General features: G+C 34.1%; 1 protein-coding gene and 1 pseudogene across 1 annotated transcript in view; one reads left to right on the plus strand and one right to left on the minus strand.

Annotated features, from left to right (window-relative positions):
* Positions 1–22,765, minus strand: part of DNAJC14 (DnaJ heat shock protein family (Hsp40) member C14) — a 1,080,043-nt gene that overhangs the window by 434,168 nt on the left and 623,110 nt on the right. The gene's annotated exons all lie outside the window — the stretch shown is intronic.
* On the plus strand, positions 4,138–5,100 carry LOC126022149 (olfactory receptor 6C2-like; annotated as a pseudogene).

Below are 22,765 nucleotides of genomic sequence, written 5' to 3' on the forward strand. Positions count from 1 at the left end.
CAGTGAGTGAGGGATGTAGAAAGTCTGTCTAGAATACAGGCCTGGGATGGGGAAGCGAGGAGATGGAGGCATCACACTAGTAAAGGTGGGTGCTCTTTTAATGACTGAAATCCAGCTATAATCATGTTTGTAATCATGGTGTTTAAATAGTTATTTTAAAAAATATATGTAAATGAGAAGAGGGCTATCATCCAATATCAAATAGTAACACTTCTATTGAGTCTCAAACTTCACCTCATACTTCTCAATTGTCTGGTTCTGAAAAACTGGTAGTGCTCAGTATTATAAAATGATGAAAAGAATCTTTGAATATATGATGAAATATTATGATTATGCTAGATAATTATTTTGAAATAGTAGATAGTAGGCACAATATTTTCAATGTGCTTTTGTGTCAACACATGATTAATATGTAAAACTACTTGTACCTATATGTTTGACAATGTCCTTATGAGTATTGAATATGAAATTATAGTGATAAAAATATGTGACTATTAACTAGTTCTGCCTCAATAAGACTAATATATGAGTAACAATAAAGATTAATGCTCCCAATAAGTTGATTAATACACTTAACGAATAATAATGAAAAATCTGAGAGTTGACTTGAGTAGTTCTTTCCTGATCAATGTTGCATTTCATATCTCTGTGGACACTGTCCCATTGGTGCTCATTAACTTTTTTACTCCTGAAACATTCATTTCCCTAAAGATTCCCGAGTTTCTTGAAGAGGATCACCAAGACATATTTGTTTGTATAACTCAATTTATCCCTGTGTACTTAGCCTTTTAATCAACAAATTATATTCTAACTCTACTAGCGAAAATGCTAAATATAATCCCTTTATTGGCATTTAAAATCAGCTTATCATTGTTTTGGTAGGGAATTCCAGAGGGAAAATTGTTAGCATTTATTGGACACTGCATGTTCATTATTTCAGACACTTAATCAAGGAGACATTATTTTGTAGTGTAATAGAGATAGCAACTCTCTTTAGATTTCCTTGCAGACTTGGTGAAAAAAAAGAAGAAAAGGTACTCTTTTCTATTTTCATCTGGATTATCACCTAGAATTTGAAGGTACTTTTAACTGGAATAGTATGTGGAGGTTGAAGACATGACAAAGTTAATTCAAAATTATAGTCATAAACTTAGAACTTCTCTCACGTCCAAGAATGAAATCTGGGATAAATTTCAAAGAAATTAATCGTGAACCACAAGAAAGTAATTATGGTGTGTTTGTCATTTATGCTTTTAAGGTTTAGAAAAAGAAACCATGGAGCTGTGTTGAAGCAGAATTCTGATAAAAGAGTAAGTTTTTATTATTCTGCTATAAATAGAGAATGTGTATAAAGAAGTATATAATTATATTTTGTATTATTTTGCTAATAATTAATTTTATATAATTTTTAAATAGTTTCATAAAAGGTATCAAAATTAAGGTTAAGAACAGTTAGTTTTGGGGCCAGAGAGATAGAATGGAGATAAGGTATTTGCCTTACATGCAGAAGTACAGTGGTTCAAATCCCGGCATCACATATGGTCCCCTGAGCCTGCAGGGGGTGATTTCTGAGTGTAGAGCCAGGAGCGGCCCCTGAGCAGTGCCGGGTGTGACCCAAAAACAAAACAAAACAAAACAAAAAAAGAACAATTGGTTTCACTTAGGTGTACTATCATAATATGAGTGAGGTCAAACATTATTGAAATTTTTTCTTTTTCATAGATTCTTTGACAATGATAATTCAAAATAACATGAAATGAAACTATCCAATTCTCAAAATTTATATATTATTTTCAATAGTTATGCATCAAGGAATACTAATGAACTGAGAAATTAAATTATTAACATAAAAAGAATGGTTTAATATTACATAATTTCTCTTTAAAAATTTCTATTCCATTACAGAAATCATAGTTAAAACAATCTAGAGTAATCATTGACTTAGTCAAAATTTGCAACTTCTGATATGAAGTTTTTTTCCTAGGAAATATAGAAACCTCATCAATTTTTATTTCTAATTTGGTGAAAAAATAGTGAAAGATGGCATATAAAAAATAGCTCATATAAACCATAAAACAAATATATATTTATTGGTAATTTAAGCATTATTTGTTTAGAGAAAATTAATACTAATCTTTCAATGAGACATATTGATTGGAATAAGATAACTATTTATCAAAAATTCTGAATGAGAGGGAACAGGGTGGACAGAGGGGGAAAATCCTGAATGATTTTGAGATACAAGAAAATACATGAAAAGCTCGTATTTTAATTTGTTAATTGGTATTAGAATAACTAATTAATCACCCTGAATCTTAATATCAAATCTACTAACTGTTTAAGCTTTGGATTCAGTTTGACAGGAGTCATCTTCTAGGACAATATTGCCACTCTTTACTGCAACAAGTGAGAGAACAGGTAAAAAGTATAAGGAATGAAAACATACTCAAAGTCTTTTTGTATATATGAAAATGGAGACTTCTCTGAAATGATTCTCAAAAGAAGCAGGGAAGAGAAGGAGGAAATTTATAGGAAAATTTATAAACATGGGTAACTTTTTTCAGCTTCTAACAATATCCACACTTTTAGATATATTTTATTTGATTCCATATCATGCTGTTCAATATTATAATTGTTGTGTGTCTGATTTCTGTTCGTTTGAGAGAGGTGTACGGTCTGAACCCATCCTCATATCAGAGTGCTGAAAGCAAAGGGAGAGATCCTAACTTGGCAGAGAAAGTGACTAGTATTATATTCAAAGTGACTCTTTAGAGAAAAATAAAAAATATAAGCAAGATATCTATGTTTTCCCCAAGTCATATTGTCTTTCCTCTGGCCATATTAAAAGTTACACAGAGGGCCGGAGAGAAAGCATGGAGTTGGGGTTTTTGTCTTGCATGCAGAAGGACTGTGGTTCAAATCCCGGCATCCCATATGTGCCCCAGAGCCTTCCAGGAGTGATTTCTGAGCGTAAAGCCAGGAGTAACCCCTGAACACTGCCGGGTGTAACCCAAAAACCAAAAAAAAAAAAAAAAAAAAAAAAAAAGTTGCACAGCACTTTTAAATTAAATAAGTATATTTTAAAAAGAGTGAGAACCAAAATGTCTCTGAATAAATTTCAGAATGCCAATCAATAGCATGATTGACTAATGATAGAAATCTGTTCTCTAAGAAAGATGATCAAAACATCCATTTACTTGTTTTCTAGATTGTCTTAAAATGGATGTGATATTAACCTGCAGTGGCTATGTAGAAAGGTACTTCTAGAAGTAAGCAAAGCAGAAGCTATTCAAAATAATAACTGTAGAAAGGATAGAGTCAAATATTTTAGCATATTATTATTATTAAAAAGGGGCAAATAAGAATTTCTAGAGACTGGACTTAGGAAAGGTCATAGTACTTTCTGCCCCAAAAGTGACAAAATAGAAAGTATCATGAGAATATGAAGATTAAGGAGTTATTTGAAGGAAAACAGTAATGCAAAGCATGGAAATAGTAAAAATAAGTCACTAGTGGTATTGAAGGTTGTTTATTGATAAGCTGCCATGAGAGAGGGGAGATAAAAGTTTTCCTGTTTGATTTTTATTAATTAACTTTTTTGGTCTCCACTCTACTGTGGATATTAGGAAATTTTCATAAGTTTCCAACTCTCATCAAACTTAGACTCTGTTGTCTCTCAATATTTTTTTAATATTTGAAGCTTTAATTAAATAACACATGAAAACTTTGTAAATGAGATTTTTTAGTTTTGTTTCTTTGTTGTTGTTGTTTTTATTGGACCACACCCATGATGCTAGGGGTTACTTCTGGCTATGCGTTCAGAGATCACTCCTGGCTTGGGGACTATGGGACACCAAGGGATCAAACTGCTGTGTGTCCTAGGTTAGCACGTGTAAGGCAGAAGCCCTCCACCTTGTGCCACCACTCAAATGCCCCTATAAATGATATTTTTAACTCAAAGAAACAAGTATAATTCAGGAAAATGAAGCCTAACACAATCATTCCAGAATAAATTATTGATGACAAATAATACTAAAAATGTTTTCCTAGGTACTTGCTTATCAAAGTTTTTATATAATATACTAAAATATTATTTTAATATTTTCCATTCCTCAGATTCAAAATTTATGAATTAACATGACCAACATATTTCTGAAGAGTATAATGAAAAATTATTCTTCAGTAACAACATTCATCCTGGTAGGATTAACAGATGACCCACTTACACAGATTTTTCTTTCCATATTGCTGTGTCTCACCTATATTTTCACTCTTATTGGAAATCTAATAATTATCATTATCACTCTGGTGGATTTGCACCTTAAAACACCCATGTACTTTTTCCTTCGAAATCTCTCCATATTAGAAATAATATTTACAACTGTCTGTGTTCCTCAATTCCTGTACAATCTGACAACTCGAGACAAAAGTATTTCCTATAATGCTTGTATTACTCAGCTATTTTTTGGGATCCTGACTGGGGCAGCAGATTTTTTTTCTTCTAACTGCCATGTCCTATGATCGTTATGTGGCCATCTGCAAGCCACTACACTACACTAACATCATGAATGAAAAGGTATGCACCATTTTTGTTGGTTTATGTTGGCTAATGGGATTAATTGTCATAACTCCACCACTTAGCCTGGGAATTCAACTAGATTTCTGTGATTCTAATCTCATTGACCATTTTGGTTGTGATGCAGCTCCTCTGCTAAAGATCGTTTGCTCAGACACTCAATTGATAGAGCAACTTGTTTTAATCATGGCTGTGATGACTCTCATACTTACACTAATCTGTGTGGTTGTTTCTTATACATACATCATCAAGACTATTCTTAGACTTCCTTCAGCTCAGCAAAGAAAAAAAGCTTTCTCCACCTGTTCCTCCCACATGATTGTAGTTTCCATTACATATGGAACCTGCATCTTTATCTACATCAAACCTGCAAAGGAGTAGCCTTAAATAAGGTGGTGTCATTGCTTAATACTTCGATTATCCCCTTGATGAACCCTTTCATTTATACTCTGAGAAATAAGCAAGTGAAACAAGCCTTCAAGGACTCAATTAAAAAGATGGCCGGAGTGATTGCACAGCAGTAGGGCATTTGCCTTGCATGCAGCTGACCCCGAAGGACCCGGACTTGATACCAGGCATCCTGTATGGTCCCCCAAACCTGCAAGGAGCGATTTCTGAGTAAAGGGTCAGTAATAACTCCTGAGCCCCACAGGGTGTAGTCAAAAGCAAAAAAAAAAAAAAGGCTATTTTTTTAAACAATAAGGAAACTAAAAAGACTTTTTAACTTGAAAATATATAAAAAGGCTCAAGGTGGCAAGATATGAATATCCTGAAATTATCTTCTATCCTGTATAACAAGTCTACAACTCCAATACATATGGAACATTCTCTAAAGTAAGGCACATACTGGGTTATAACTCAAATATCAAGAAATTTATAAAAATATAAACCATTCTTGGGGCCGGCGAGGTGGCACTAGAGGTATCGTGTCTGCCTTGCAAGCGCTAGCCAAGGAAGGACCGCGGTTCGATCCCCCAGCATCCCATATGGTCCCCCCAAGACAGGGGCAATTCCTGAGCACTTAGCCAGGAGTAACCCCTGAGCATCAAATGGGTGTGGCCCCCAAAACCAAAAATATATATATAAACCATTCTAAATTTCCAATCATATCAACCAAAGTAGAAATTAACTATCATGCACCAAAATCAGTACTAAGGAATAATACAATTGTCATGTTAACATTGGGAAATCTCTTGAGGCTTGATTTTTTTTTCTGGAAAGAGTTGCAAACACAGACATAAAAATATCAAGGGGACACTGGAAAAAGTACTGAAGCTGGCAATCTTGGGAGGAAATAGAAGGCCAAGCCTCCACTCTGCTGAAGACATACCTGCTGCGTCCATCACCCATAATAACTGCTTTTCCTATGACCCTCTTTGGCATTCCTTTATGATTCTCTGCAGAAACAACAATCTGATAAAACTCTAGTATGAAGATATTTGAACTGATATCACAAGGCGTTTTTTGGAGTGAATATGGGCACCCCTCTCCCATACACACATACCCACATTCTCCTACTTTCAGAAGACCTGGCAACTGAGAACCTGCACCACAAAATTTCTTGACAGCTTCATTTGTTTGATACTGTCATCACTATAGGAACACATCAATTTTTAGATGTTAATGTGTAGCTGAGGTCAAGTAATATTTTAAACAAATAAAAAAACAAAATGGTCTGCTAGAAATAAGAGCTTATAAAATCTATCAATGTCTTAATGACTTCATTGTAGATAAAATAATTGTTGCAAAATGCTTGTCACTGCAATACTTTTTAAATTTTTTTTCTTCTCTTTTTCTTTAGAAGTTTACTTTTTATTAACTCTGTTATCAGTTCTCTGGAAACAAATTTATTACTGTCAAATATATGATGTATTTTCTTTAATGTAATATTTTTCAAAAAACAATATGAAGGAAAAGTTCAAAACACTACAGACTTACATCAAGAAAAAGAAAAATTCAAATCAAAAACCTTATATCATAGTTAGAAACTGGCAAAACAACAAAAAAATTGAGGAATAAAGTAAAAATCATAACAGAAATTAATGACATAATATTGAAAAACAATACAAAGGATTAATAAAGCCTTAACTTTTTCTTTAAGAGTAAGAAATATTGACAAATGATCAATAAATTCTAATCCGAGATAGAAAAGGAAAATCTCATTAAATTAATAATAGAATTCCCTTATAACAAAGTGATTCTACTTGTTGCATATATCCAAAGACACAAAAACATTAACTTGAAATAATTCATAAATGCTTATTTTTATTGTTGTTCAGAATAGCCAGAATACTAAAACAATCCAAACTCCAATGGTAGGCAATAGGCACATTGCATTATACTTACATTAAACCATAATTATTACTACTATTATAAAATGTATATATAAAATAGTATAGTAAAATAAAATAAAAATAGACTCTATGGTAAATATAGAAAATATACCATAAAAAAGAAACACTATAAAATTGAAATTCTAAAATTTGTTGCAACATCAATGTAACTGGAAGAAATTAGATTTAGAGAAGTCAATAAAAGGAGAAGAATAAATGTCAGGCATCTTTCCTGATTCGCACAATGTAGAGATAGAACAAAATAATTGACAGCACTGAGCATTGATTAATACCCTTGGACCCATTAATATGTATAAAGAAATTATAAGACAACTGATTATATATATATATGGAAACTCTACATTATGTCAATTTTTGTGAAATAAAAATTATATAACAATATTTTATTATACTCTCCATAGCCTAATACTATTTTGTATTTCTCAAGGAAGTCAAGTTAATAAAAATAAATAGATATGCAAAATCTATTGAATATTTACACAGAGTGCATTTATAACTATTAAGAGCATGGACAATATTTGTAAATAACTGGTCTGTGATTATTTTTAAAAACATGTAAAGCTATTATAAATCATGTTAAAAACTTTATTGATAGTTGAATTTTAGTCAGACAATATTCCACACCTATTCCCTCGCAAGTGTTCACTTCATGCCTCCAATTTCCAAAGCTTCTCTTCTGTTCTTCACCTCTCCTAGCATGCCTCAGTAACAGACACTTTATTTTCGTTTGGGCACAATGCTATAAAATACTGTTACTTAAGCACTACATCAGTTCTCACTTCTTGTCTAGAATGATCCTTTCCAACAGTTATAGTTGTAGTTGTCCCTTCTCTGTTCTAATCACATGTCCTCTTGATAATTTCTACTATTTGGCTATTATACTCACAATAATTTTGTCCCATGGCTCAGTGTGATCATTCTATACCTGTCTCTCCTCCTCTGATTTCATGCAACATATGCATGTATAACAAAAATCATTACTTCATTTTTTCTAACAGCTACAAAGTATTAATCCATTTTGGAGATGGACTATTGTATCTTTCAGAGCTGGAGATATAGCACTAGGGTTAGGGTATTTCCCTTACACATAGCTAACCTGGGTTCGATACTTGGCATCCCAGATTGTCCCCTGAGCCTGCCAGAGAGATTTCTGAGTGCAGTCAGGAGTAACCCATGAGCATAGCTGAATGTGGTAAAAAAAAATTGTATCTTTATCCATTCTTCTTTTTATGTACATTTATGTTGTTTCTGATTGTGGTTATTGCAAATTATTGACATGAACAGTAGCACTACCGGTGTCTTTGTGCATTGTCTTTTTAACCCTAGAGTATTATTGCTGGGTAATATAGAAGCTCAATTTCTAAGTTATTGAGGAACGTCCATATTGTTTTCAAAATGATTGACTGAACCAATTTACATTTCCATCAGTAGTAAATGAGACTTCCTTTCTCCCATCATGCATGTCCATGTTGGTTGTTTTTGTTCTTTTTGATATGCAATAGTCTCTGTGATGTGAATTGAAATATTATTGTTGCTTTAACAAGCATCTCCCTGAATATTAATAATGTGAAGCATTTTTATGTGCCTTCTGATCATCTATGTATCCACTTTGAGGATTCTATTTTTTTTATAAACTTAAATGTTGTCCTAGTAAACTCTACAAATGCTTTATAGATAAAGATATATATATACATTTATATATATATCTTAGATGTTAATTCTTTATCAGACTTATATTAAATGTTATTTCTCCAATCTGTGGATATTCTTTGTGCCTTTCAGATTCAAAAGCTTCTTAGTGTAACATAATCTCATTTGTTTATCTTTATTTATACCACATTGCTTAGTACTGCTTCCTCTTTGAAGATTACTTTAGATTCAGTGACATGGAGAGTTTTGTCTATGCTTTCCTCTATATACATTATTATTTCAGGTCTGTTATCAAGGTGTCAAATACATTTTTCTTGTTTGGGGGGGCCACACCCGGTGACGTTCAGGAGTTACTCCTGGCTATGTGCTTAGAAATAGCTCATGGCTTGGGGGACCATATGGAATGCCAGGGATCAAAATTAGGTCTGTCCTGCATCAGCCACATGCAAGAATAATGCCCGACGACTGTGCTATCATTTTAGATCCAACATTTTTATTTGAATTTAGTACATAGAATTATCAAGAGTGGGGGCCAGACTATAGTGCAGGGCATTTGCCTTGCATGTGACTGACCCAGGGTGAACCTAGGTTCGATTCCCCAGCATCTCAGATGGTCAGCAAGCCAGGAGAGATTTCTGAGTGCAGAGCCAGGAGTAACCCCTGAGTGTCACTGGGTGTGGCTTAAGCCCTCCCCCCCAAAAAAGGAATTATCAAGAGTCTTGAATTTATTTTATAGCATATATCTAACCAGCGTTTTATTATTTATTTTGTATATGTCTTTCACCTCTTTATTTGGTTCCAAAATACTTGATGTTCTGAGTAACAATTGTGAGTGAAATTTGTTTAAATGCCTCATTCTTCTCTTTTATTTTTTTACAGAAAACCCAAATATAAATGTATATTAATTTGTACCCTGTCAATTTCTTACACAAATATATTTTGCAGAGTTTTAGGATTTAATAAATATAAGTATATTGTCATCCACAAAGAGTGAAACTTGATTTCTTCTTTACCTATCTCAAAGCACTTGATGATATCTTTTTTTCTTGCTTGATTGCTATGGCAAGTGATAATTGCACTACTGGAATAGAAATATTGAGATAGCTAAATGTTTTCTGGGGCCAGATAATAGAGGAAAGACTTGAGATTTCCTCATCAAGGATATGTTTTCTGTGGTAAACGTCTTTGATTACATTGAGGAAATTTCATAAATTCCCATATTTTGAGATTTATATTATTTTGAATAGATGCTGGATCTTGGCAGATACTTCCAATACATCTATTCATCTGATTATAATTTTTCTTTGATATTTTTTATTATGTTTACTGACTGTGTATAGTAAACCATCACTGAAATCCTAAAATGAATTCAACTTGGGCATTGTGTCTGCTCTTTCTGATGCATTGCTAGGTTAAATTTGCTAATATTTTATTAAGGATCTTAGTATCTGTATTAATCAAAGTTACCAACCTATAATTCTCTTTCTGCTTTTGGTGTCTCTGCTTTTTGTATCAGTGTGATATTTGCTTTATAAAAATTATTTGATAATGTTTATGTTTCTTTAATTTAATTTCTTCTGGAAGATGCTGAAAAGAATTGGCAATAGTTCCACTCAAAAGGGTTGAAATAATTCACAAGTAAATCCATCTGGGCCTGGGCTTTTTATTTGGAGGGTACTTTAATTTTCCATTTCAATTTCCTCAATACTAAATATTCTGTATGCCAAAATGTTTTTCTTCTTTGGGAGGCTATACAGATAGAAAATTTATCCATTTTTTATTGGTTCTTTCATTTTGTAGCATAAAGTATCTCAATTTTAGTTGTGACATCCCCTTTTATATCTAGGATTGTTTATCGAGATTCTCTCATACTTTGTGTCTTATTAATGGTTTATCAATCTTGTTTATTTTTAAAAACAAACTACTGCATTCATAAATATTTTGTGGGATTTTTATTTCAAGTTCAGTAACTTCTAATCTAAATTTCATTATTTTATTCCTATCACCTGCTTGTGGCTAATTTCTTGGTCATTTTTCAATTTCTTAAATTGTGAAGTCAAGTCATTTATGTTGGTTCTTTCTTTTCTCCTAATGTATGCTTGCAAAGCTATAAAATTTCCTCTTAACACAGCTTTTACTGTCTCTCACAAATTTTAATAACTAAAGTCCTCATTTAGATTATTTTCAGGAATGGTTTGAACTTCTCTTTGATTTTCTCTGTGATATGCAGTTTGTTTAGTAGTAGCTGTTTAATTTCCAAGTGTTAGATATTTATCCATTCTATTTTTAATTCACTTATATTTTCAATGCATCATGGTTTGAGAGGATAATAGATACAATTTCTATTCTTTTAATTTTATGTATGTAAGTTTGCTGCTTCTGCATGTGGCCTACCCTGTTGCATGTGGATTGAAAAAATGTGTATTCAACTTTGGAGATGAAATATATATATATATTATATACATGTCTGTATGTAAATATATCATATCATATATATCCTATCTTCTCCATTTCTTTCTTCAAAGACATCATTCTTTGCTAATTTAGTCTGGTTGATCTATCATGTGGAGATAGAGCATTATAGAAGTCTCCAACATATTTTGTAGTTATTGATATCTTACTTCAAGTCTATTAGCAGATGTTTTAACTATTTAATGTTCCTCATTGGGTACATATATGTTTAGGAATATAATTTTTTCTGACGTACATATTCCTTAATAAGTAATGACTTTCAGGGCCAGAGTGATGATGCAGTGGTAGGGCATTTGCCTTTTACGCATCTGACCCAGGAAGGACCTAGATTTGATCCCCTGGTGTACCATATGGTTCCCCAAGCCAGGAGCAATTTTTGAGCACATAGCCCGGAGTAACCCCTGAGCAACACCAGGTGTGGCCCCTCTAAAAGAGTAATGACTTTCTCTATCCCTTATAACATTTTGGTGCCTACAGTTTATATCCTATAATATTAGTATGTCACCCCATCCTTTTTGAGGGAGGTTTTTACATAAAGGATTGTCTTCTCATCTTAGAATTTGTTTCCACGTTTGCTCAAATAATTCAAATGTGTTTCATGTAGGCAGCAGTATGTTGAATTCAAATTTCTTTTTTTTAATTTTTATTGTGACTGAAGTGCATTACACAGAATTATTTACAGTACATAGTGACAATGAATGAAGGGGATTCCCACCACCAATGTTGTCCTCCCTCAACTCCTGTTCCCAGCATGTCTCCCATATCTCCCTCCTTTACCCTCCCCCCCCCCAAGAATACTAGTGTAACTGGTCTTCACTTTACAGCTTGTTGTAGATAGGGTATCTATTCTGTTGTCATTGACTTTGGTTTTGGTGTTCCAATCTGGTCATTTTTTTATTTTCACTACATGTTCATATGACTTGTCCTGGTATCATCATTTCCCCCACCTCAATTTATGAGGTTGAATGGTTCAAGTTATGCTATTCTGTTGGAGATAAAAGGTTAAGGAAAAGAGAAGAAAAATTTGGTATTGACTACTAAAAAAATCACCAAATAATAGCCACAGAGTGAAAAAGAAAGAAATAAGTAAAAGAAAAAAGAGAAGGAAAATAATATCAAAAACAAACAAAACAAAACAAGAAAAAGGAATGCTGGAGTGGCAGGGTTTGGTGTCCCCCCCCCCCATTTTTTTTTGCATAGGCACAGTAAGTATTGGGGAATGAAGGAAATTCCCATGGCCTAAGAGATTCAGGATTTCTCCATTTTTGAAGCATTTTGTCATGGGAACAACCACTGGCTCTATACCTACTCATTGCCATATCCCACATTGTTGTTGTTGTTTTGTTTTGTTTTGTTTTTGTGGTGTCAGAAAATTTTCCTCTTGGTTGTGGAAGAGAAAATAAGGCCACTGTAGCTAGCAATCTTGGTATTTGTGCAGGTCCTAGGACAAGGCCTAGGATAGAGTCTTTATGGTTCTAAAGGTTCTGTTCCATCATTGTTGGTGTGTTCAGTTTTCTGTATCGTGTGCACCATGACTTTGCTCATTCCCTAAGCCAAAGTCTAGGAAATTATGGTTCCATAAGTTCTGCTCAGTTTCTGTTGTCAAAACTGGAGCTCTGTACTAAGAAATCTTGATTTTTGTAAGAATCCTGGGCTACAGCCTAGGGTAGGGTTTTCCTTAATGGTCTCAAGGTAAATTCTGCCCAGTCACAGTTGTCAAAGTCAGTTTTATGTAGTTAGTGCTCTTATTTTTCATAGTTCAAAGGACAATACATCTTCTGATTTCCACTTAGTGTTAGGTGATGTGATAAGACATCCTGGTCTTAGGTCAAGTTGTCATTTCCTCGCTGTCCTCATTGTCATATTAATACTGGCACAAGTGAATCTCCTAATGGAGCTTAGTTCCTGGTGGTGTTGCGGGGGTTGTTTCAGTTCTATGTCTGGGATCTGGGGTTTGAGAATGAACTAACACTGTCCAATCTCGTGAAGACTGAGTTGTATCCACATGACATATGTCCAGGATGGGAGGCACCCTTGTGAAAAAAGTGTGAGTTCTTATCCTTAGAAGATAAGATATTGTTTCTTCTCTATGATTTCCCCTTATTTACTGTGCCTATACAAAAATTTATGGTGTCCTTTGTATTGCTGGTGCTATTCTGGGTAAGGATGACAGGCTACACATACAGTATCTGTGGTATGGTCTGAGCTTTTATCCCAGGCAAGACGTTTTCTTGGTTTTTATACCAAGCAGCACCAAAACTGGTGAGAATAGAGAAAACATGTATATATAAAAAATAGAACAAATAGATAAAACTGAGATAAAAATAAATTAAAAAAGAGGTATTTGAAGAAAACAAGTGATGGGGGGAGGCTATCTGTATGTTTAGGAATACACATATTAAGATACATTATTATACAGGTATTAAGCTTACATAGGCAATATAGGCCTCCCAATTAGGTTTTTTGAGATATTCTTGTGGGGAGTGAAAGCCAAGGCACTTTTTTGTATCACAGACCTTGGTCTTGATATTGAGATATGATTTGAGGCATTTCGGAGTCCTGTAGTGTCCTTGAGCTGGGGGGTTTTCTGAAGCTAAATCTGGTATCATGCAACAGTCCACGATTTGATGGGGGTGTGTGGGGCCACAATGCTTGAGTCAGCAGGCATGTTGGTTGCGGTTTCTTGCTGAGACACGAGATGGGGGATCCAGAGGGTGTCTTTCATTGAGGAGCTAGATAGTAGTCTGTTGAGGCAGGAGGTCGGTCTTGGTGCCTAACGAGTTAAGAACTATGTGTAAGGAGGGTTAAATAAGGGGAAGATAACAAATCCAGGTTGGGAGATGAGGGAGTGGAAGGGTCTCTGGTGGGGGTGGGGCAATACATAAAAGGGGCTATATACATTGTATAGATGAGTTGTTTATGGATTAGGCTTGGCAGTCAGAGAGGACCACTGTATAGAAAGTAACGCTCACATATACACTGACTTCAGAGATCTATTTGAATACTATCCTCCATATGTAGGACATTCCATTTCCTTTCCTATAAATAGTCAAGAATTAGAATATTTTTGGACAATGTTAAAAAGGATATTTGTCACGTGGGCGCAAAAGGTTATCAGTAAGAAAAGAGACCCCTGCAGGGGGGCTGGTATGGATAAGGGAATTTTCCTTTGGCTAGCTGTCCTGTCATGTAGGGTCTCTGAGCCCAACTCTCGCCTCTGCAGTTTGTGAATGCATAGGGGAGGAGTTTTCCTCCACCCCATCCCCCCATGGCCCAGGTTACCAGTTCTGACCCTGAAGGCCATTCTGGCATAGGGGGATCTAGTCCCCCAGACTAAGTGGTCAGTCTTGGGGGACTTTGGCTAGTTGTCCAGCCCAATGCCCCCAACATACCAGTAGAAGAGGAACAGAACTCCTGGCATGTGGGGTCTCTGAGACCAGCTCTCGCCTCTGCAGTTTGTGGATGCATAGAGGAGTTTTCGTCCACCACCCCACCATCCTCCTAGGGCCCAGGTTACCAGGTCTGGCCCTGAAGGCCATTCTGGCTTGGGAGGATCTAGTTCCCCGAATTAAGTCCATGGGGTCTTTGGCTAGCTGTCCAGCCCAGTGCCCCAACATACCAGTAGAAGAGGAACAGAATTCCTGGCATGTGGGGTCTCTGTGTTCAGTTCTCTGGATTAAAATTTCTGATCCCTTTTTGCCACTCTATGTCTTTTATTTGTACATGTAGATAATTGTTATGGAATTTTTTTACCACCTACTGTAGAAGTTTGGTGTGCTTGTGGAGTTTGTCTTTTCTTAAAGTACCCACTTTGGTTCTTTTTTTAAAGATGGATTTTATTATATAAACTTACTGAACCATTATTTATACATGGAACTGTATTTTTCTTGAAAATCTGAAGAACACCTTGTCTGGGTCAAGTATTCTAGGTCAGGCATTCAATTTCATTGAGGGATTCTTTTTTTAGTATTTTCTATCACTGGTTTGGGATCTAGAGAGTTGCCTTGGTTGGTCTGCTGTAAATCATAAAGATGTTCTTTAATATGGAATTTTTAATTTCATCTTTCTGCTTTCAGTATTCTATCTCTAACTAGGTTTTAATCATTCTGCTTATGATATGTCTTGGAATATTTTTATTTGGCTACCTTGTATCTGGTACCAGTAAGTCATCCTGGATAAGGGCACATGCATTCTCAATTTCTGAGAACTTCTCAGCAATAATATTTTTGGTGCTTCTTCAGAAGGTTGTTAACAAGGCTCCTGGCTCTCTGGGACCCCAGTGATTCTTATGTTGTTACTATTGAGCTCATTCCATATTTCTCTTATTAGTCATTCATTTATTTTAAAACTTATTTATCTTCTGCTATTGTCTGAAGATGTTATGCAATCATCTTAAAGCTTCAAGATTGTGTGTTTTATATCTGTTACATTGCTGGTGAGCCTGTCAGTGACTTTTTCATTTAAACTATCAAGTTATTTCATTTCTGTCATTTATTGTTTGCAGTTTTTTTTATTTTTTATTTTATATCATCTTGAGTCTTTTTGGCTATCCATTCTCTTTTTTTAATTTCCTTGAAAATTCTCAAGATCTCTTCTCTAAACTCATCAGAGACTTCTACAGTTGGCTGATACATGTTGAGTCTTTGGAGCTAACATATTTGCTTATGGAAGGATTTTGCATTATTTTCCTAGCATGACCATTTCAGTATGGAGGTGTGTATTATGTATGGCAGTGTGGCTTAGTTACTGGGAAAATGTGTGGCTACTGACCAAAGAAAAAAATAGCATACTATTTTTCAGGAAGTGTTGACCAGGGTATGAAAATGAGACTTGTGAGTCACAAAGAAGACACTACTACCACTCTATCTGCCTTAGTTTCTTGGGACTAAGGCAGACATTTTTATTTAATAAAAGATAACTATCCTATCACTCCTCCTGGGCTCCCCTAGTTGAGTTACTGTTGTCAGAGACATTTTGAACAGTTAGTAAGAATGTTAGCATTGAAAAAATATAGGAAGATCAGTGTCTGATGTATTTTATGAAGCTGTCAAAATACATCCTTAAAACAAATTTCTGACAGTTTCTTTTTCTATTTTTGCCAAAGCTGCATCTATATCTAAAAACTCCCTACAGAATCTTATTCTGTGCTTACCTGTAGCATTTTTGCAGTTGCAGATAATTATTACCTATTCTGTTTTGTTTCTTCTTTATTATTCTTTCTTGTGTGCACTTTTCCAAACTCTTTGCATTCTAATACTTAAATGATATATTCTATACATATGGGTTTTTTGTTAATGGTTCAAATAATCATAGCTCCCTCCTTTTTATTTTAAGTGAGGACTATTAGTATTAAGATTATTTTGCTTCTCTGGACAAATTTTCTTTTTTGTGTGTGTGGTTTATTTTGGGGGGTTGTTTTCTTGTTTTGTTTTCTGTTTTTTTGGGGGGTGGGTCACACCCAGCAGCGTTCAGGGACTTCTAGCTCTACACTCAGAAATTGCTCCTGGCAGGCTTGGAGGATGTCTGTATTTGAACTACTGTCCTTCTGCATGCAAGGTAAACATCCTACCTCCATGCTACTGGCCCTTTTTTTGTTGTTTTTGTTTTTTCGGCCACACTTAGTGATGCTCAGGAGTTACTCCTAGCTATACAGTCAAAATTGCTCCTGGCTTGGGGAACCATATGGGATGTCAGGGTTTTAACTGAGATTTGTCCTAGCCTAGTGCCTGCAAGGCAAATGCATTATGGTTTGTGCCACCTCTCAAGCCCCTCTGGGCAATTTTTCAATAGCTGAAAATGATATTGCTTTCTGGGAATTGTCTAATCTAGCTGGAGACCAGAGGGTGGCACCATCTCTGAACATCAGAATCTTGAAGCTGCAAAAATTATCAATAAGCTGATTAACATTCTAGTTTATTCAGGAGCCAAATTTCAGGTTTTTGGAATTGAGGTTATTTGCCCAGTCCCAAAGTATGTCTCCTTTATTTTTTTTCTAGATAATTGTTATCTAATGTAATAAAATATTAATATTGCTTTTCCTTTTTGGACAAATTTGAATGAATTACTACACATAAGTTTTTATTTTTTTACATCACTCTAGGTATTGATCAATTATAAGGGCATGCAGTCAATCACACATTAAAGTAGAGTCAATGAGAAGTCTAAATTGATATAACAAAACCTCTTACTGCAGGTCTAGGTACTCTACTGCTAACTTTGGTGCAGCTTTGTCACGATTTGTTTATCAATCAACATGAATGTGAGTCCCTGAATTATATATGCCAAGTGAAGAAAACAATGGTGACAGGCAATCCCAAGAAGAAAACCTGCAATTTTCTCTTTATTCACCTCTCTACTTCATTAGCAGCTCAAGAAATCAAGGACTAATAAAACTCTTCAATGAACTTTGCTCTTTACAGGAAAGAAAACATCAATCCTAGACCTTACCCAGGCCTCATAGGTTCATTGTTTTTCCCTTACAGAAAAAAAATTCAGTGAGAGACAAACAATGAAGCTAAAAGAAAGAATTGAGATGAGGTTTTCTGCCTGGTGATCTGCCAGTGATGATAGTGGAGCATTGAAATCTCCTAACATTATCAAATTTCCATCCATATGTTTCTCTAGGTTTGCAATTAAATGCCTTACGTATTTTGCTGGCTCTGCATTTGGTGCATAAATGTTGATCAGAATTAGTACTTCTTGGTCTAGTGTTCCCCTGATCAGTATGTAGTGACCCTATTATTCTCTGATCACTTTCTTGAGGTTGAATGCAATTTGGTATGATATAAGAATGGTTCTCCCCGCTTTTCTTGTTTGTTTTCCATTGGCTTGAATAATTGATTTCCATCTGTTTATTTTAAGCCTGTGTCTATCCTGTACTTTTAGGTGTGTTTCTTGCAGGCTTAGTCCTCCCTCTCATATGAATGAGAGTTTTGCTGGGTAGTGAACTCTAGGTTGGAATTTTCTTTCATTCAGTCATTTAAATAGGCTATTCCACTGTCTTCTTGCTTGAATTGTTTCAAATGAGAAATTTGGTTTGATTTTTATGTTGCTTCTTTTGTACGTGAGGGTTTTTTTAGGGTTCTTTTTTAAGCTTTTGAGATTTTGGGGGGTTAATAAGAAAAAGATTTTTAGGGTTTTTTCGAAGCTTTTGAGATTTTGGGGGGGTTAATAAGAAAAAAATTGTAGGGATTTTTTTAAGCTTTGAGATTATTTTGTGTACTTGAGGGGTTTTTCCCTCCCTATTGCTTTAAGGAGTTTATCTTTCTCTTTATTTTTTGCCATTTGGATTACTATATTTCTTGGTGTTGGTTTATTAGGGTCTATTTTATTAGGGATTCTTTTCACCTCTTGGATTTACACTGGAGCCTCTTCCCAGAGGGTGGAAAAGTTTTCTGCTATTATTTCCCTCACCACTTGTTTTTCCCCTTTCTGTATTTCCTCCTCTTCCAGTATTCCTACAATTCGTAGATTATTTCTTTTGTCTTTGTTCGTTAAATACCTAACATTTTCTTCCAATGCTTTACCTCTTATTTCCTTATTTGCTTCTTTGTCATTTTTGGTTGGTAGTTTTACTTCAAGTTCTTCTGTGTGATTCTCTAATTGTATAATTATGCTATTATGGCTTGCTAAGATGTTTTTTATTTCCTTTACTTCCATTTGTATGGATTCTCTCATCTTCTGTAAAAGTTCTTCTTTGAGTTGGTTGATTTGTTCATCTATGGATTTCTTGAACTTGCTGGCTAGTGATTCCTTGATTTTTATTGCCATGGGGAAATATGGGGTTTGGGGGGGGTTCTTTCATTGATCCTTTGGTTGTTTTTTTACATATTTACACACCGTAATTACAAAAATTACTGTAATTGGGTTTTAGTCGCAAAAAGAATGCCCCCACCTTCACCACGGCAACATTCCCACCACCAATTAACCCCATTTCCCTCCATCCACTGGGGTGTAATTTTTTTATAACTGAAACTAAACCACAAACATGTTTGTAATCATGGTGCTTAAAATTATTTTTTAAATAAAGAAACAAATAGATAAGAGTTGTTTCAAGTAGTTTTGTCCTGTAGCAGAATTCATCATCTGATCAATGTTATAATTCATATATCTCTATGGACATTGTCCCATTGCTGCTCATTAACTTTTTACTTCTGCAACATTAATTTCCCTAAAGATTTATGAGTTCCTTGAATAGGGTCACCAAGGATATTTTTGTTTGCAATCTCAATTTTTCTCTGTGTACTTAAACTGTTAAAAACAACAAATCATATCCTAAACCTGTTAGTGAAAACATTTATTATAATCTATATATTGGCATTTGAATACCAGATTATATTCACTTCTATACCAGAGAAAGTTGTTAGCATTTATTGGACACTGCACGTCCATTATTTCAGTCATTTAAACAAGGAGACATTATTTTGTAGTATAATAGAGATAACAATTCTCATTAGATTTTCTCTCAGGGTTGATGAGGAAACAAACAAAAGGTACTATTTGCTATGCCATGTATTACCACCTTTATTTAAAAACACTCTTAACTGGAATAGTGTGTAGGGGTTGAAAAATATACCAAATTAACTCAAAATTGTAGCCATAACACTTAGGAATTCTCAGGTCCAAGAATGAAGTCTGGGTTAAATTTTCAAGAAAGTGATGGTGACTGTAAGAAAGTAAGTATGGTGTATTTGTATTTATCACTTTAAAAGTTTAGGAATAGAAACCCTGAAAGCTGTGTAAAAGCAGACTTTAGATAAAAGATTAAGTTTTTACCTTTCTGCTAAAACGTAGAAGTTTACAAAGAAGTCTGTCAACTATATTTTGTAATATATAGTAATAATGACCTTTAATATCATTTTAGTGTACTTAAGAGAGATAAAATTTAAGGATAAGAACAGTTAGTCCCCATTTAAGAAAGTACTGGCTATCATAATATGAGTGAGAGCAAATATTTTTTATATTTTTCCTTTTACATACATTCTTTGACCATGATAATTTAGAATATCCTTAAGTGATTAAATTAATCATTCTAATTCTCAGAATTTATAGATTATTATCAACCATATGTGTACAGAAAAAAGTGAACTGAGAAATAAAGCATTAATAAAAATGAACTATTTAACATTTTCTAACTTCTCTTTAAAGATCTCTACTCCATTAAAGCGATATTAGTTCTAAAGGAAACCAAAATAGTCATTAAGTTAGACAGAATTTGCAACTTCTGCTGTGAATTTTTTCTGGGAGAGATAAGAAGTTTCATCAAGTTTCATTTCTAATTTGGTGAGAAAATAGTCAAAGATACCCATACAAGCAAATAAGCCTTGTCAAATGTAAAATAAGTATATGTTGGTAATTTAAGCATTGTTTGTTTATGGAATATTAATAATAATATTTTAGTAAAAGTATTGATTAAAATAAGGTAACCATATAAAAGAAAGTAGAATGTCTCCAAAGAAAGAGTGAGGACCCAAATTCTTTTTTTTTTTTTTTTTTTTTTTTTTTGGTTTTTGGGCCACACCCTGTGACGCTCAGGGGTTACTCCTGGCTATGCGCTCAGAAGTTGCTCCTGGCTTCTTGGGGGACCATATGGGACGCCGGGGGATCGAACAGCGTTCCATCCTAGGCTAGCGCAGGCAAGGCAGGCACCTTACCTCTAGCGCCACCGCCCGGACCCCGGAACCCAAATTCTTGAGTATATATTTTGCATTCCAGAAGCCTCATCAACACATGGACTCCAGAGTTTCTCCGAGAACAGTCCTTGAGCACTGCCAGGTGTGACACCAGAATAAAACAAAAAATAAATTAAAGTATACTGAAAATAGCCAAAGTAATAAGGCAGCAAATCCAGGACCGAAAAAGAAAGAGATTTACACTTAGAAATAATGTGATTATGCACAGGGGAGAATTTTATTTGTGTGAAGTAAAACCATTTATTTACTTATTTAGAGAAATTTACTTATGAAAATATTAGGGAAAGAAAGAGAAAAAGATACACGGTTAACAGAGAGGATGGGCATCTCCAGAAAAAAATATATATGAGTGTATATATCTCAGGTTGAGTTGCTGATAAGTCCTCAGGGAAGAGAATGATTGGAACACATTTTTATAGAGTAATTTGACAATAAGTATGTGAATAAGTGCTCCTTAGCATATTTAAAATATTTCTAAATTTTCACTCTATATAATGGAATACAAGTAAATAAAATAATAGGATTTTTCAGGAATGTTTAATGGCATGAGAAAAATAAATTTTAAAGATTTAAAGCAATTGAACTAATAATGTGAGGTTAATTGAGGGAAGCATAAAATATTACTTGCATTAGTTTTACAAATAAGTATTAAGGCTCCAAAGCCATGACTTTGGAAAAGAGTCTTAAGAAAAATAGTCATGTGAAAAACCCTCAAAAATAATTATGTACAAACTGCAAAAAGAAACTAGTTAAATGCTCATTATTTGGTTCCTGCAGAAATTTTCTTCGTTATATAATTTTATTGGCTTCAGACAAATGTAGTTAATGCACATGAAATCAATTGATCGTGAAAGGTTAAGATAAAATTATTTTAAGATAAAATTAGTAAATAGCAATTCTGTAATTTAAAGTTATTGTGATTGCAGAAAGTCATAATTGATGCTTCAATATTAAACATATTTCTTTGTGCCAATTATTTTTTCTTAAATTATTCCAAAAAAGAGATAAAGTGATTTTTAGATCTCATATATCCATTTTTGAATATTTATATATGAGATTTAAAAATAATTTTATGCTATGTAGCAGGGTACCAGAAGTGTTATTAAATGATTTCAATCTAGTTGATAATATAAACATTTTAGGTTGTAGAGGTAGAGGAAACTTTAAAGACTAACTAAATACAGAGTAGGAAAAAAAAAGTATGTCTTAGTGTAGGAGAAGCCCTGATGTATTATCGTAGGAAAATGGTCTCTATGAGTAAATATAACTTAACAGCTCCCAACAATCAAGCAACCCATTCACCCATAAGTATCCACATAATTTTAAGTGATAGTTAAGCAAACTATGTCAGATGATGCTACTTCTCTTCAATAGAAAAGAATTTGATCTTTCCTATGCATAGAACAAGACAGTTGTTAGGGCATCACATGGCAAATATCTTATATCACAAAAAGTATTCATACCACAAAATAATTTATGTCTCAAATTAATAGTTCACAGTAATCATTTAGTAAAGTTTTAAGATATAATGAAACACATGAGAAGCTAATATTTTAGTCAATAGATATTAGAATAACTAAGGAAAACTAATTAATTATCCAGAATCCTAATATTAAAGCTACTAAGTAGTTTTGGAACCAGTTTGATAGATGTCATACTACTTCTAGGACTATATTGCCACCCTTTACTGCAATGAGTGAGTAAATAGGTAGAGAGTAAAAGGAATGAAAATATACTTAAAGTCTTTTTGTAAGATATTGAAACAGTGAATTTTCTGTCATGATTCTGACAACCGAGCAAGAGAAGGAGGAAGTTTATGGGGAAATTTATAAACACAAGTAGTCATTAGTTCAGTTTTTAGCAATATTCACACCTAATAGGAAGGTTTTATTTGATCTCATGTCATGTTGTTCAATAATATTGTAATTGTTTTGTTTGTCTTATTCTGTTTGTTTGGGGGAGAGATGTAGTCTGAATCCATTCTCAGACCAAAGTGCTGAGAGCAAAGAAAGAGATTGTGA

This window comes from Suncus etruscus, chromosome 11, assembly GCF_024139225.1.
Source record: "Suncus etruscus isolate mSunEtr1 chromosome 11, mSunEtr1.pri.cur, whole genome shotgun sequence".
NCBI lineage: Eukaryota > Metazoa > Chordata > Mammalia > Eulipotyphla > Soricidae > Suncus > Suncus etruscus.